This window comes from Agrilus planipennis, unplaced genomic scaffold (assembly GCF_000699045.2).
Source record: "Agrilus planipennis isolate EAB-ADULT unplaced genomic scaffold, Apla_2.0 scaffold58, whole genome shotgun sequence".
In the NCBI taxonomy this organism is placed as follows: domain Eukaryota; kingdom Metazoa; phylum Arthropoda; class Insecta; order Coleoptera; family Buprestidae; genus Agrilus; species Agrilus planipennis.
Window position 1 is genome coordinate 1 of NW_020438916.1, and position 13,567 is coordinate 13,567.

Consider the following 13,567-nt stretch of genomic DNA (forward strand, 5'->3'; position numbering starts at 1 on the left):
CATAGTATGAAGGTCAGAAACAAAAACATTCATACATTTTATAATGGTGGAATCGTCCCTAATAACGCGAAGGTAATCGTCAATTTCGAGATGTAGTTTAATAAAGTTTTTCTTAACACCTTTAGCTTTTTTAACAATTTGATCAATCGCTTTAACACAGTAAGCTTTAGTTCTGATTCCATAAAGAGCTTTAATACGATTATTAGGGAACTCTCATTTTTGAATTTAACGATAACAGATGAGGTAATGGGGATATTGAAACTATTCTCGAGCGGATAATTGGAAGTATCGAAGTGATTAATATTTTCAGTAATGTCTCGGTAAAAGTTTTCAGTGAATACCTTCATTAAATGAAGGAATCGGTATCCATGTACATCAAAGAAATGTTGTGTTGATATTTTCGTTTAAGAAAGGTGTAGTAGAAGTCGTACATAACAACTTTTGATCAATCTAAGATAGTAAAACCAACGTAGAGAGGTTTATCGTAAATAATACGTAATTTATTCATCTGAATGGCTACGAAATTGGGAGAGAATATCTTAGAATTTTTGAAATTAGGTTTAGCTATTAAACTCTCGGCACCAAGAAAGTGTCCAGAATTTTGCCAATGAGTGACTAATTTTACATCAACTCGTTTATCAACGTTCTCCATTGTTTTTCCGAAAATACTATTGTTCATTAATTTGAAGAAGGATTTCCCAAATTTATTTTCAGGCAAATTACGTTGTCGGGTATTTAAATCGATGAAAGGTTTAAGCCAGTGGGACTGTTTAAACTGGATAATTCGGTGAACTTCAGGTAATCGTAGCCCATTATGAAGGGCTTGTTGAAGCGTAAGATAATGAAGAACATGTTTTGTCTTATTCATAAGGTCCGGTATCAGTTTTTCGACTTTACCATTCACATCAGCAGGAGAGATAAGGTTTTCAACTAAAAAGGGGAGATCAGCGTGTAAATCATGGAGGCGTTGGGGATATTCAACATCTACTTCAAGTACGTAACCGTATTCATAAGAAGCATGTAAAGAGAGAACATTCAATTCATCAATTTCGACTTGGGTTAGCCAACGGAAGTGGGAAATAGGAAGTGCTTGACTCATACTATGTCCATACAAATTAGTAGCATCCAAATACATAATGTAGGAGGTAGGTGCGGACGCGTTGTAATCAGGGAGGTGAGGGTTGTTAGCGAAGTGCATTATTTGAACGCGTTGACTTATTCCTCCACGTACCCCTTTTTGAAAAAATTTTAACATATCGATATCAGTCAGAAGTTGTAAACTAGCGCTAGTGAATTTTAACATACTATCCCACGCAAGCCCTGGCGCACTGTAATACTGAGCAGGATCTAAGTCGTAAGTGGTGAGACATATTTGTCGGAAATTCTCGAAAACATCAGCTAGCAAGAGAACATCTGTTTTCAAGTAGATATCGGGGTATTCTCCTAGAGTTGAACATGAAAAAGTATTCCAAACAGTTTTAGCTCTTTTGTAATCGTCTTCGGAAACGGGGAGGAAAGTCAATTTATCGAAGAAATCGTCTTTCTGCGGAAATATTGTTTCATCAAGCTTAGCAACATCATCAACGTAGGAATAAGGTAAAACACCTTTTCGTCGCACAAGTTGAAAATGATTAGGATCGGGAAAGTATTTTTTTACTTGCAAACATTGATGAACATCAAGTTCATCCGACAGCTTGTCGAGGGAGGAAGCCATGAAACGAAAGGAATCCAGAAATCCAATCTTCACGAACACATTTTGTGTTAAATCGTCTGTTCGAAGGAGCACTTCATCAAATAAGCAAAGGAATGAGGTTGATGTTTGTGGGTGTATGTGGTGGCGGTCTTGTTAGGGTCATGAAGACATGAATGAATTGGTCACAATACGGCTTCAAAGTCTGCTTATACAACAAATGGTACTTTGATACGTTTCTGATAGTTTTCAAATTTTAAAATGTGATTGGGGACAAACCTACCCATCTTATCCATCTTGAAATCACCGTTGGGAAGGCTAGTGTAGACATGATTACAGTCATGCTGCTGATGACGATGTAGGTGAGGTAAAGTGGAGAAGTATTGTAGGCAACCGTCGCATAAGAATTTGCGATGTCCAGTTTTAGAAAGTTGTTGTTGTTGTCCTGGATCATCATCGAGTATGAGCAGATTGAAGTGTAGCCGTCGCTTGATGGGTGAGTAGTAAAGGGGGCCAACGATTTCCCTTGTCCACTTTCCATCTCTCAAAACGGATTCAGTCCCGTAGACATTCACAGAGCAATGGTTCTTCGATTCAAATTTCTGTATGTCAGTTAATTTCATAGGAAGTTGGATACCGTCGTAGTCCAAAGTGTGGGAGTAATGTGGAGAGGAAGTAGTTCTTTGCGGGTTCGCTTGTGCGGGATACAGAGCTGACGTAATTGCCCATGTGAAGCAGGCCTGATCGTCGTTTCGCACATTAACAACCGTCTTCTTGAGTAGAATTTGTTTTGGTAACGGAATGTAGGAAGACGCTCTCAGCGGATTGTACTTGTTTAAGGTGATTTCAAGGAAAAGAACCCTTTCTAAAATCCATCCTATAGAAATGGAGAAATGTTAAATGCAATGAAAGATGAGTTACCTGACTCTCATTCTTAAAACTCTGACGCCTTAGCCTCAAGTATCTCAAAGAAGCTTTGTAGATGATTCGGAAGATCGATCGATCGAGTCACAACTTTGTTGTTGGTGTTGAAGGATATAATTTCAACCAACTGTTTGGTTTCGTGAATGTAACGTCCAAAAACTTCGAGATTTATTTTAAGCGTGTCGTGGAGGTGAATCTCATTACGTATAACACGCATTTGTCGAGAACATCGGTGAAAAAGTCGTTATACGATAGAAGGTATTTCGCGGACGTAATACAAAACGAAGCAATCCTGCTAGCGAAAACAGAGGAAAGGAAACCGATTCCCTCCTCAAGAGGTGAACAACAATTCAGTTTATGCTGTAAGGTGCGCAGGTGACCGTTGTACGAAGATTGAGGAACATATATTTTGCACGTTTCACACCAGCGATCGGAAGAGGTGGCAGATGCAGCACATTTCGGTTTTTTATTCGGTAGCGAGGAATTAGGATGGTACTGTAATCGTTTACGACACGAAGCTTTTTGATGTCGTTTTAAATTGTCAGATCGCATAAAGGACGTATCGCAGTCCGGACAACGAATTATATCGGTTAGATGTAACAGAGGTGTCTCGAGAAAGACTGAGAAAGATCGTGTGCGACGTAGATTTAACAATGTAAGAAACTGTGAAGGAGTGGGAAAAAATGAATAAGGTGAGGGTTGTGAGGGGGGTGGGGTGGTTTGAAGATATTTAAGAGACATGTATAGAGGAAAAGATTAAGTAAAATGGCTGAATTGGGACAGTGTGATGCGGCAGATGCGTCAGTGATTACCCTTGCCGAATCGGAGCTGTCAGCGATGTTGGAGGAGTTCTTAAACAGCTATGCAGCTATGAGTTGGTGACGAAGACAGTCGGTGGAGGAAAATCATGTGTAGGAGATATAGCCACGGAAAGGATAGCAGTACCTGTGGCTAGAACATCGCGGACGCCGGCAGGGGGCGGTAAATCCGTAAGTATGAAGTCTAAGTAGCGGACATACAACAGAAGAGTGTCGGGTGGTCCGTTGGATTATTCAAAGTTTGTGGACCAGGTGCGAGAAGCAGTGAAGACACTTCAACGGGACAAGCGAAAACGGGAAGGTAAAAAAAAGGACCATGACATGAAGGACGCTTCAGTTTTGGAACAAATAAAGCGGAAAGAAAAAGAGTTGGAGGATCTCAAGAAAAGTTGTGAAAGCAGCTGTAGAATGGTGGGGGAAGGTAGAAAGCGAGTATAAGAGGTGGAGCAGAAGTTAAATGAATTGCAAACACAATTGCTGAACATATTTAATTAATATTGTAAATATAGTAACATAAAATAAAAGATTGTATTCTAAGATGATTTTATTTAATAATTTTCTCTTGAAGGAATGATGATGTGTAATTCAGTTATATATATGTGATTGAAGAAATATTTTTGTCCAATATTATTGTTCAATACTTTTAAGATGACCGTATTGTAGGTGTACGAAAAATAAGAAAAAGGTAAAGTTGTTACAAAGTTTTTTATATAAGATACATATATCGATATAAAAATTACTATGAATTGTAAATGTTACATTAATTTAACTAACTTATTTTATTAAATAGTAAGTACATGTTTAATTTGTAAAATTCCATACACGACGTAGTGTAACATTAGCTGTAAACGATGAAATATGATGATACCTGATTTTTTACGATTTTATCTTTCCTAAGAGACGCTATGTATAGGTATGCGAAGGATGCAAAATGGTGTTGAAAATGAGGTGAGAAGAAAATCAGCTGAAAAACATCACAGGGAAATGGGTTACCGTGGGTTTGGGCGCCAGAGGTGGGTGGAGGGGGGTCAGGGGCGTTAAGTTCAAACAGGGCAGTTGTGCGAATTCAGCTACTGTGATAGTGCCAACTTGTAGACCGAGTTGTCCGTATTAACAGCGGCAGAGGGGTCTCTTCTTTTAAAATCACTCCTTATAACTCAAATTAATTCTACAAGTTAAGGGTAGAAACTTAATTCCTTAACAACAGCGGCTCACCACTTTCGCTGGATGGAAAACGTTCTTCACTGAAAGGCAAACTTTTTTTATTCAAACATTTTCCCGCTATCGTCCACCCTTCATACACTTTCTGAGGCTAAAAGTATGGGGGTAAACCATGTGAAAAAAAAATTCTCATACTTTTTTACGTGGGATCATTTAAGTTACCCTTAAACATACATTTTATAAGAGGAACTCCATCAACATTTACGATATTATTACAAATTTCCCCCACATAACCTTCTTCAAATATACTATCCCTCCTTAAATAATGGTTATGGGTGCAAACAAATTCGCAACTGCAAATCTCACCGCACCATCCGCAATGAATGTGAACTTGTCGTGGAGGTGAACTTCTAACATCCACAAATTCGGTACTCGCGTATACAACGATATTATTCTACCATTGTTCGCTCCATACCGACAACTCCCACACATAGGTAGATAACGAAGATTATTTCCATCGCAGTACAACACGTAAGCAGAACATGCTGTATCCACTCCACTCCTTCATCCGACTGATGTCACTTACATACCTCATTGCTTTATTTTCACTGTACTGCTGTCTATCCACGTAGTCTCCTCTATGTAACACGATGTACTTCGTTCAAACCCTCCACATGTTCAACAATATTCCAATATTGTACGTCATCTACACCACCACACACTTCATGGATACAGTCGCCGCTACTTAAATCCATTTACACACTTCAATTTTCACACTTCTACATTTATGTGCAACACTCCTTTGGTTGTCTTTCATTTTTACTCCCTTCCACTCAACCACCTTTCTTCTCCTCCTAAACGTATCCCTAATTCTTTCCCTCTCTCCAACAAATATTTTTTTTTCAAAATCCCCATTCCTTCTAGTATAAATTCAACAATGTATGTATTAATGCTTACACTCACTGACATCGCCAAGAGCCAATAACATCATGTGACCAGTAACAGCAACCGTTTAACAGTAACCATTTAACAGTTACACGTTTACGATGGATGACGTTTCGTTACCTAATCCTCTGTGCTAGAATTGGTTATCTTACCCTACTCGCATGAATTCAAGACAATTTAGACTATGCAGTTTATTATGCCTCCACGCATAGAGGCTGTAGCTTCTTCGGGTCCTCTTGTGGACCACTGCTGAAAAACGGTATAGAAATAGGTTTCAGAAAAGGTCATAAATCGTCCTTTCGCTTGCTTTAAAGACTTTTAGACCATCCACTTTATTCCCATTCCAGACATAGAGGCAGTAGCTACCTCGAATTTTTTGATGGACTACTGCTAAGAAAATATGCTTCTAAAAAAGGCCATAAACTGTCGTATTGCATGCCCGAAAGGCGATTTCGACCATCCATCTTATTCTCACTCCAAGTATAGAGGTTGCAGCAACCTCGGATTCTTTGGGTGACTACCGCTCAGGAACGGTTAGAGGTAGGCTTCTGAAGAGGTCATAAATTGTAGTGTTGCATGCTTTAGGGACGATTTAGACCATCCATTTGATTCTCCTTGCACGCATATAGGCTGTAGCTATCTCGTGCTTTTGGTGGACTACCGCTGAGAAACGGTAAGAGGTAGGTATCTGAAAAGTGATAAACCGTCGTATGTCATACTTTAGTGATGATTTAGACCGTCCATTTTATTTGCCTTAAACGCATACAGGCTGTAGCTACCTCGAGCTTTTTGGTGGATTACCGCTCAGAGGCGGTAAGGGATAGGCTTCCGGAAAGGTCATGTCTCGTCCTATCGCATGCCTTCAAGACAATTTAGACTATGCGTTTTATTATTCTTGCCCGCATAGAGACTGTAGCTTCTTCAAGTTTTCTGGTGGAATGCTGCTGATAAGCGATTAGAATTAGGCATCCGAAAAGGTCATAAATCGTCGTATCGCATGCTTTAAAGATGCTTTAGACCATCCATTTTATTCTCATTCCGCGCATAAATAATATAGCTACATCGGGTTTTTTGGTGGACGACATCACACAAAAGGTTAGAGATAGGCTTCTGAAAAGGTCATAAATCGTCGTCTCGCATGCCTTAAGTACGTTTCAGACAATCCGTTTTATTCTCATTCCGTCCACAGAAGATGTAGCTACCTCGAGTTTTTTGGTGGACGACCGCTCAGAAAAGGTTCGGTATACGTTTTTGAAAAGGTCATAAATCGTAGCATCGCATGCCTTAAATATACTTTAGACTAACCATTTCATTATCCTTCCGCGCAAAGGGACTGTGGCTACCTCGAATTTTTTGGTGGACTACCGCTCAGAAACTGTAGAAGATAGGCTTCTGGAAAGGTCATAAATCGTCCTATAGCATGCTTTCAAGACAATTCAGACTATGCATTTTATTATCCTTCCCGGCTTAGAGGCTGTGGCTCCTTCGAGTTCTCTGGTGGACCACTGCTGAGAAACAGTTAGAAATAGACTTCCGAAAAGGTCATAAATCGTCGTATCGCTTGCTTTAAAGACGTCTTAACTCTTTTATTCTCATTCTACGGGTAGCGGCTGTAATTACCTCGAGTTTTTTGTTGGACTACTGCTAAGAAATGGTTAAAAGTATGCTTCCGAGAAGGTCATGAACTGTCGTGTTGCATGCCTCAGAGACGATTTCCACCATCCATTTAATTCTTATTCGATGCATAAAATCTGTAGCTACCTCAACTTTTTTGGTGGACTACTGCTGAGAAATGGTTAAAATATGCTTCTGAAAAGTCATTAATTGTCATATTGCATGCTTCAAAGACGATTTCGACAATTCATTTTATTCTCATTCCGAGCATAGAGGCTGCAGCTACCTCGAGCTTTTTGGGTGACTACCGCTCAGAAACGGTTAGACATGCGTTTCTGAAAACGTCATAAATCGTAGCATCGCATGCCTTAGATATAATTTAGGCTATCCATTTTATTATCCTTAAGCGTATGGAGACTGTAGCTACCTCAAGTTCCTTAGTGGACTACTGCTAAGGAATGGTTATAAATGTGCTTCTGAAAAGGCCATAAATTGTCGTATTACATGCCTGAAAGTCGTTTTCGATCATCCATCTTATTCTCACTCTAAGCTGTCGTATGGCAAGCCTGAGAGACCATTTCGACCATCCATTCTATTCTTATTCCATGCATAGAGGCGGTAGCTACCTCGCGCTTTTTGGGTGACGACCGCTCAGAAACGGTTAGACATAGGCTTCTGAGAAGGCCGTCAATCATCTCGTCGCATGCTCTAAAGACGAGTTATTTGGTTGACTACAGCTCAGAAACCGTTACAGGTAGGCTTCCGAAAAGGTCATAAATTGTAGTATTGCATGCTTTACGGACGATTTAGACCGTCCATTTTGTTCCCATTCCACGCATAGAGGCTGTAGCTATCTCTAGCATTTTGTGGATAACCGCTCAGAAACGGTTAGAGATAGGCTTCTGAGAAGGTCATCAATCGTCGCAGCGCATGCTTTAATGACGATTTCGACTACCGATTCTATTCTCTCTCTACGCATAGAGGCTGTAGCTACCTCGAGTTCTTTGGTGGACTACTGCTGAGCAATGGTTAAAAATATGCTTCTGAAAAGGCCATAAATTGTCGTATTGCATGCCTGAAAGGCGATTTCGACCATCCACCTTATTCTCATTGCAAGCATACGGGCTTCAGCTACCTTGAGTTTTTTGGGTGAAACGGTTAGATATACACGTTTCTGAAAAGGTCATAAATCGTAGCATCGCATGCCTTCAATATAATTTAGACTATCCATTTTATTATCCGTCCGGGCATAGAGACTGTGGCTACCTCGAGTTTTTTGGTGGACTACCGCTCAGAAACGGTATGAGATAGGCTTCTGGAAAAGTCATAAATCGTCCTATCGCATGGTTTCAAGACAATTTAGACTATGCATTTTATTATCCTTCCCCGCTTAGGGGCTGTAGATTCTTCAAGTTCTCTGGCGGACCACTGCTGAGAAACGGTTAGAAGTAGGCTTCCGAAAAGGTCATAAATCGTCGTATAGCTTGCATTAAAGGCGTTTTAAATCACCCATTTTATTCTCATTCCACAGGTAGCAGCTGTAGCTACCTCGTATTTTTTGGTGGACTACTGCTAAGAAATGGTTTAAGATATGCTTCTGAGAAGGCCATAAATTGTCGTATTACATGCCTGAAAGACGATTTGGACCATCCATTTTATTCTCATTCAATGCATAGAGGCTGCGGTTACCTCGAGTTTTTTGGGTGACTACTGCTCAGAAACGGTTAGAGGTAGGCTTCTCAGAAGGTCGTCAATCGTCGCACCGCATGCATTAAAGACGATTTCGACTACCCCTCTTGTTCTCCCTCCACGCATAGAGGCTGCAGGTTTCTCGTGTTCTTTGGTGGTCTACTGCTGAGCAATGGTTAAGAATGTGCTTCTGAAAAGGCCATAAATTCTCGTATTGCATGCCCGAAAGACGATTTCAATCATCCATCTTATTCTCACTCTAGGCAGAGAGGCTGTAGCTATCTCGAGTTTTTTGGTGGACTGCGGCTGAGAAACGGTTAGAGGTAAGTCTTTAGAAAGTGATATATCGTCGTATGGCATGCTTTAGTGATGTTTAAACGCATAGAGCTACCTACCTCGAGTTTTTTGGTGGACTACCGCTCAGAAACGGTAAGAGATAGGCTTCTGGAAAGGTCATAAATCATCCTACCGCATGCTTTCAGGATAAGTTTTTTTCCAGCATAGAGGCTGTAGCATCTTCGAGTTCTCTGGTGGACCACTGCTGGGAAACGGTTAGAAGTAGGCTTCTGAAAAGGTCGTAAATCGTCGTATCGGTTGCTTTAAGGACGTTTTAGTCCATCCATTTTATTCTTATCCCATGGGTACCGGCGGTAGCTAACTCGAGCTTTTTGGTGGGCTACCGCTCAGAAACGGTTAGAGATAGGCTTCTGAAAACGCCCTCGCATCGCATGCCTTAAAGACAATTTTGACTGTGCATTGTATTATCCTTCCCCGCATAGAGGCTGTAGCTTCTTCGAGTTTTTTGGTGGACCACTGCTGATGAGAATTAGGCTTCCGAAAAGGTCATAGATCGTTGTATCGCATGCTTTAAAGACGATTTAGACCATCCATTTTGTTCTCCTTCCGCGCATAGATAAATACCTCGAGTATTTGGTCATTTCTCCTTTATATATAGTTCGACTTACGTCGAGTCCCGGAGAAGGTGTGACAATAGCGACAAATTTTTGCTTGTTATCTCATTATATTGAGGTTATTTATAATGAATGAGAGAAGTAAGTGAATTAGTTTTTGGCACTGTTGAATGGAAAAGTGTTTCATATAGTAGTAATGGATATAACATTAGTCTATGTATAGTGCTGCTTTACTTGTCGATCAAACCGTGGGCAACATAAATTTTGAGAGCATTTTGCGTAAACACTGCTACTTGCAGTTTAAATTTAAACAAAACTAAAATTACATCACCAAATTATATCGAAAAATATTTAAAATTTAAAAATTTTAAAAATAGGAAATATGTACCGTTCGTTATCTATGTAAATTTAAAATGTTTGCTTCTTAAATATTCCGAATCAAACTCTACCAGCAAAACGCAAGGGTATCAAAAACATGAACCCTTCAGTATTGCATATTACCTAAAATGTTTATATGATGACTCATTTTCTGAGTTTAAATTATATACTGGAAGGGATTGTGTCTTGTGGTTTGTAAAGAACTTGAAAGAATAGCGTTTATTTTCAAAAATATCTTTTATAATGTAATTCCTAAGTAAAACTGACTTATGAAGAAGCATGTAACTTTTTTAAAGCGAAAAGGTGTCATATTTGCTATAAACCATTTACTCATGAAAATATTAAAGTAAAAGATCACTTCCACCTTACAGGTAATTATAGAGGTCCAGCACACTTAAAATGTAACTTAAATTATAAAGATAGTCATTCAATTCTAGACATTTTTCACAGTTCACCTGGGTACGATATGTACTGAAATAGAAGGTCATATCTCCTTATTACCAATGAATAAAGAGAAGTATATTTCATTTTCAAAATATTTTAAAAATACTAACATAAATTTTCGATTTTTAGATTCATTTTGCTTTATGATAAGTTATCATCTTATTTAGGTAAAGAACAAAAGAAAATTAATTACTAGAAAACATTGTCAAAACCAAAAATAATTCGATTTACTTCAACGTTAAGGTACTTTTGGATTGTTAGGAAAATTTGAAAGATACAAAATTACCATCAAAAGAACATTTTTACAGTAGAACTTCCGATTTTCGTATAACTAAAAATGAATACAAGCACCCGTGCGATGTTTGGCAAACCTCTGAAATAAGAAATTTACAAGAATATGGGCGATTTTACGTTAAGAGTTTGTCTGATCTTACGAAAGGTGGCGTGATATAAATATTTAAAAATATGTGTTTTTCTGAAGTTTTACTATGTAATCAAGTATTTTATATACTACTTTAAGATGACCAGTCAATTAATCCACTTTTACATGTTTTTTAAGAGACCAGGGCAGATACTCTATATAGGGTACAGTCATTTATACATTTTTCTTTGTGATAGTGATAACTATCAAAGACTTTTAAATCTTCATACAGTCTTCTTAATATAACATGAATTATTAAACATAGAAAACAAAATTCCTTAGTATCTAGTTAAACAAAAGTCATATAATAATTTCTTTTTTTAATAAAAAAAAGCAGACTTCTTAGTAAACAGAGTAAATTATGTAAGCTTTATGCAAAGCTTTAAGCCCCGTGTGTCCGGGGGGCGTGGGAGGTATTCTGGATGCGCGGAGAAAAGGAAGAGAGCAGTACAAATGATGACGGTGACAAACGAGAAGAGGCGCGAGAGGACAACTAATTACGTTAATTTCTTTATTAGTTGGTTATATTCCGAACCTTTTTAATAAATACATCTGTTAGTATTGTTTTTTGAGGAAGTGAGTTTTTAGTGCAGCGGTGGGATACCTTTGGGTCGTACGATAACCCGAATGGTACTTCGTTGAGAAAACGAACCGAAGGCAAGTGTGAGTGAACTAAAAAAAAAACTACAAAACTAAAAAGAAAAGAAGAAAAGCAAGTTTTATTTTTTTTAATAACCATTTTAATATTTTAATAGCTATAGTGATACGTGTTTAATACGCACTTCGTGTTTGGTACTTCCCCGGTGTGATTCACGAAATCGGGAACAGCTCCGACAAGACTCGAGACGAGGTCGATCGCACCAAATATCATCCACACTCTACCGTTAACACTTACGTCGCACAGTTGTCGCCTCTATACCAAAACACCGTCGGCGTCGGTCGGAATATATATACCCATACGTTTATTATCACCAAACAAAAGCAAGATGGGAAAAGAAAAATCGCACCATTCAAACGCAGAACGCAGATCAAAAGCCAAACATACATCCAAAAGTAGGTCACGTTTTGAACGCTTTAGTTCGGAACGAACTCGAAGGTCGCGGAGTCCGCCGCCTCGTGAATCATGTACAGTACCCAACGAAAAAAATGAACAAATGGACGATAAACTCCGAATACATAAATTAGAAGAATTGCTTGACAAATTGATGACAACAATCAGTGTCGGGTGAAGGAAGTTCGAACGTGATCCGGATGACCATCAAAGCAGACTGTATACCGGAATTCGCCGCAGGGAACCCAAACTTAACCTCTACAAAGTGGGTAAACAAAATTGAGCAATTGGCCCTTATCAATAAATGGGATGAAAATATGATTGTATATCACATGCAAAGTAGACTTACAGGATTGGCACGTACATGGTACAATAATTTGACTACTTACGATTATTCTTGGAACGAGTGGAAAGAATTAATAAAAAAAACCTTTCCTGATAATCACGATTTTTCAAGCACCTTCAAGAAACTGGTTGCAAGAGTCAAACAACCGAACGAAACCATGACTCAATACTACTTTCGAAAAATGGATCTGCTACATGCATGCAAGATTGATGGCAAAGACGGTTTCATGTTTAATGGATAGAATAAACGACCGAACACTACAAAATAGTATCAAGGCTGGTAGATATGATACCCCAGAACGTCTGTATGAAGAATTCCTTTCCACAATTACAGACGAAATTATTGAAGACACCTCTGATGATCTCAACCATCGATAAACGTTTTCGTCGTCCGTTCGATAAGAGACGACTTATAAGTTTAAAACACACTCGGAATAGGTCATGTGTCCACCAACTGTACAAACCCGAGGTGCCATTTTTTCGGACATAAAGCTGACGAATACAAAAGATGATCGAAAAAGAAAATTTAAATCAAAGTAGCTGAATGTAACGACCAGCAATTCTGCTATTTTGTCGATTGCCTTATCAATGGGCAACCCACGAGAGGATATGTGGACATTGGATGTAGTGTTCTTACCTTGCGACAATCTGACGCTGACAAATTGAAACTTATCTGCCAGAATAGCACAAAACATATTAAAGGCTACGGAGGAAGCCGTGTAGAGGTCATTGGTGAGACGATGGTAACCCTTAAAGTGGATTTGATGGAAGCCGAAGTGGACGTTCTCATCGTAAACGATTTTGTACAGTCTGTGCCTGTAATTGTTGGACAATCGTTCATCAATCAAACCAACGCAACTTTGGTCATCCGAGATAATCACCTTAGGTTATTTGAAAAACACTTGCGGCTCTTCCCGAAATCGACGAATTAGAACCAAGAACAATTACTCTTTAGGCCCAGGTTGCTGTGGTAATTCCATCAAATACAATTGGAATCATAAAAGTTATGGCAGACAACTACGATGGAGACGTTTACGTAAAGGAAAGAGTGTGTTCCAAGCCATATCATGAATACACCATTCCTAGGTGCGTGACAACTACCAATCGTGGAGTTATTTCGTTACGTAATCTGTCAACAAACGATTTGCATGTGCCAAAATTTGGGCTGCTAACGAG

The 13,567-nt window shown here is 39.0% G+C and overlaps 1 pseudogene; it reads left to right on the forward strand.

Annotated features, from left to right (window-relative positions):
- Window positions 1–12,249: 12,249 nt before the first annotated feature.
- LOC112904202 lies at window positions 12,250–13,323 on the forward strand (annotated as a pseudogene).
- The last annotated feature ends 244 nt before the right edge of the window (window positions 13,324–13,567 follow it).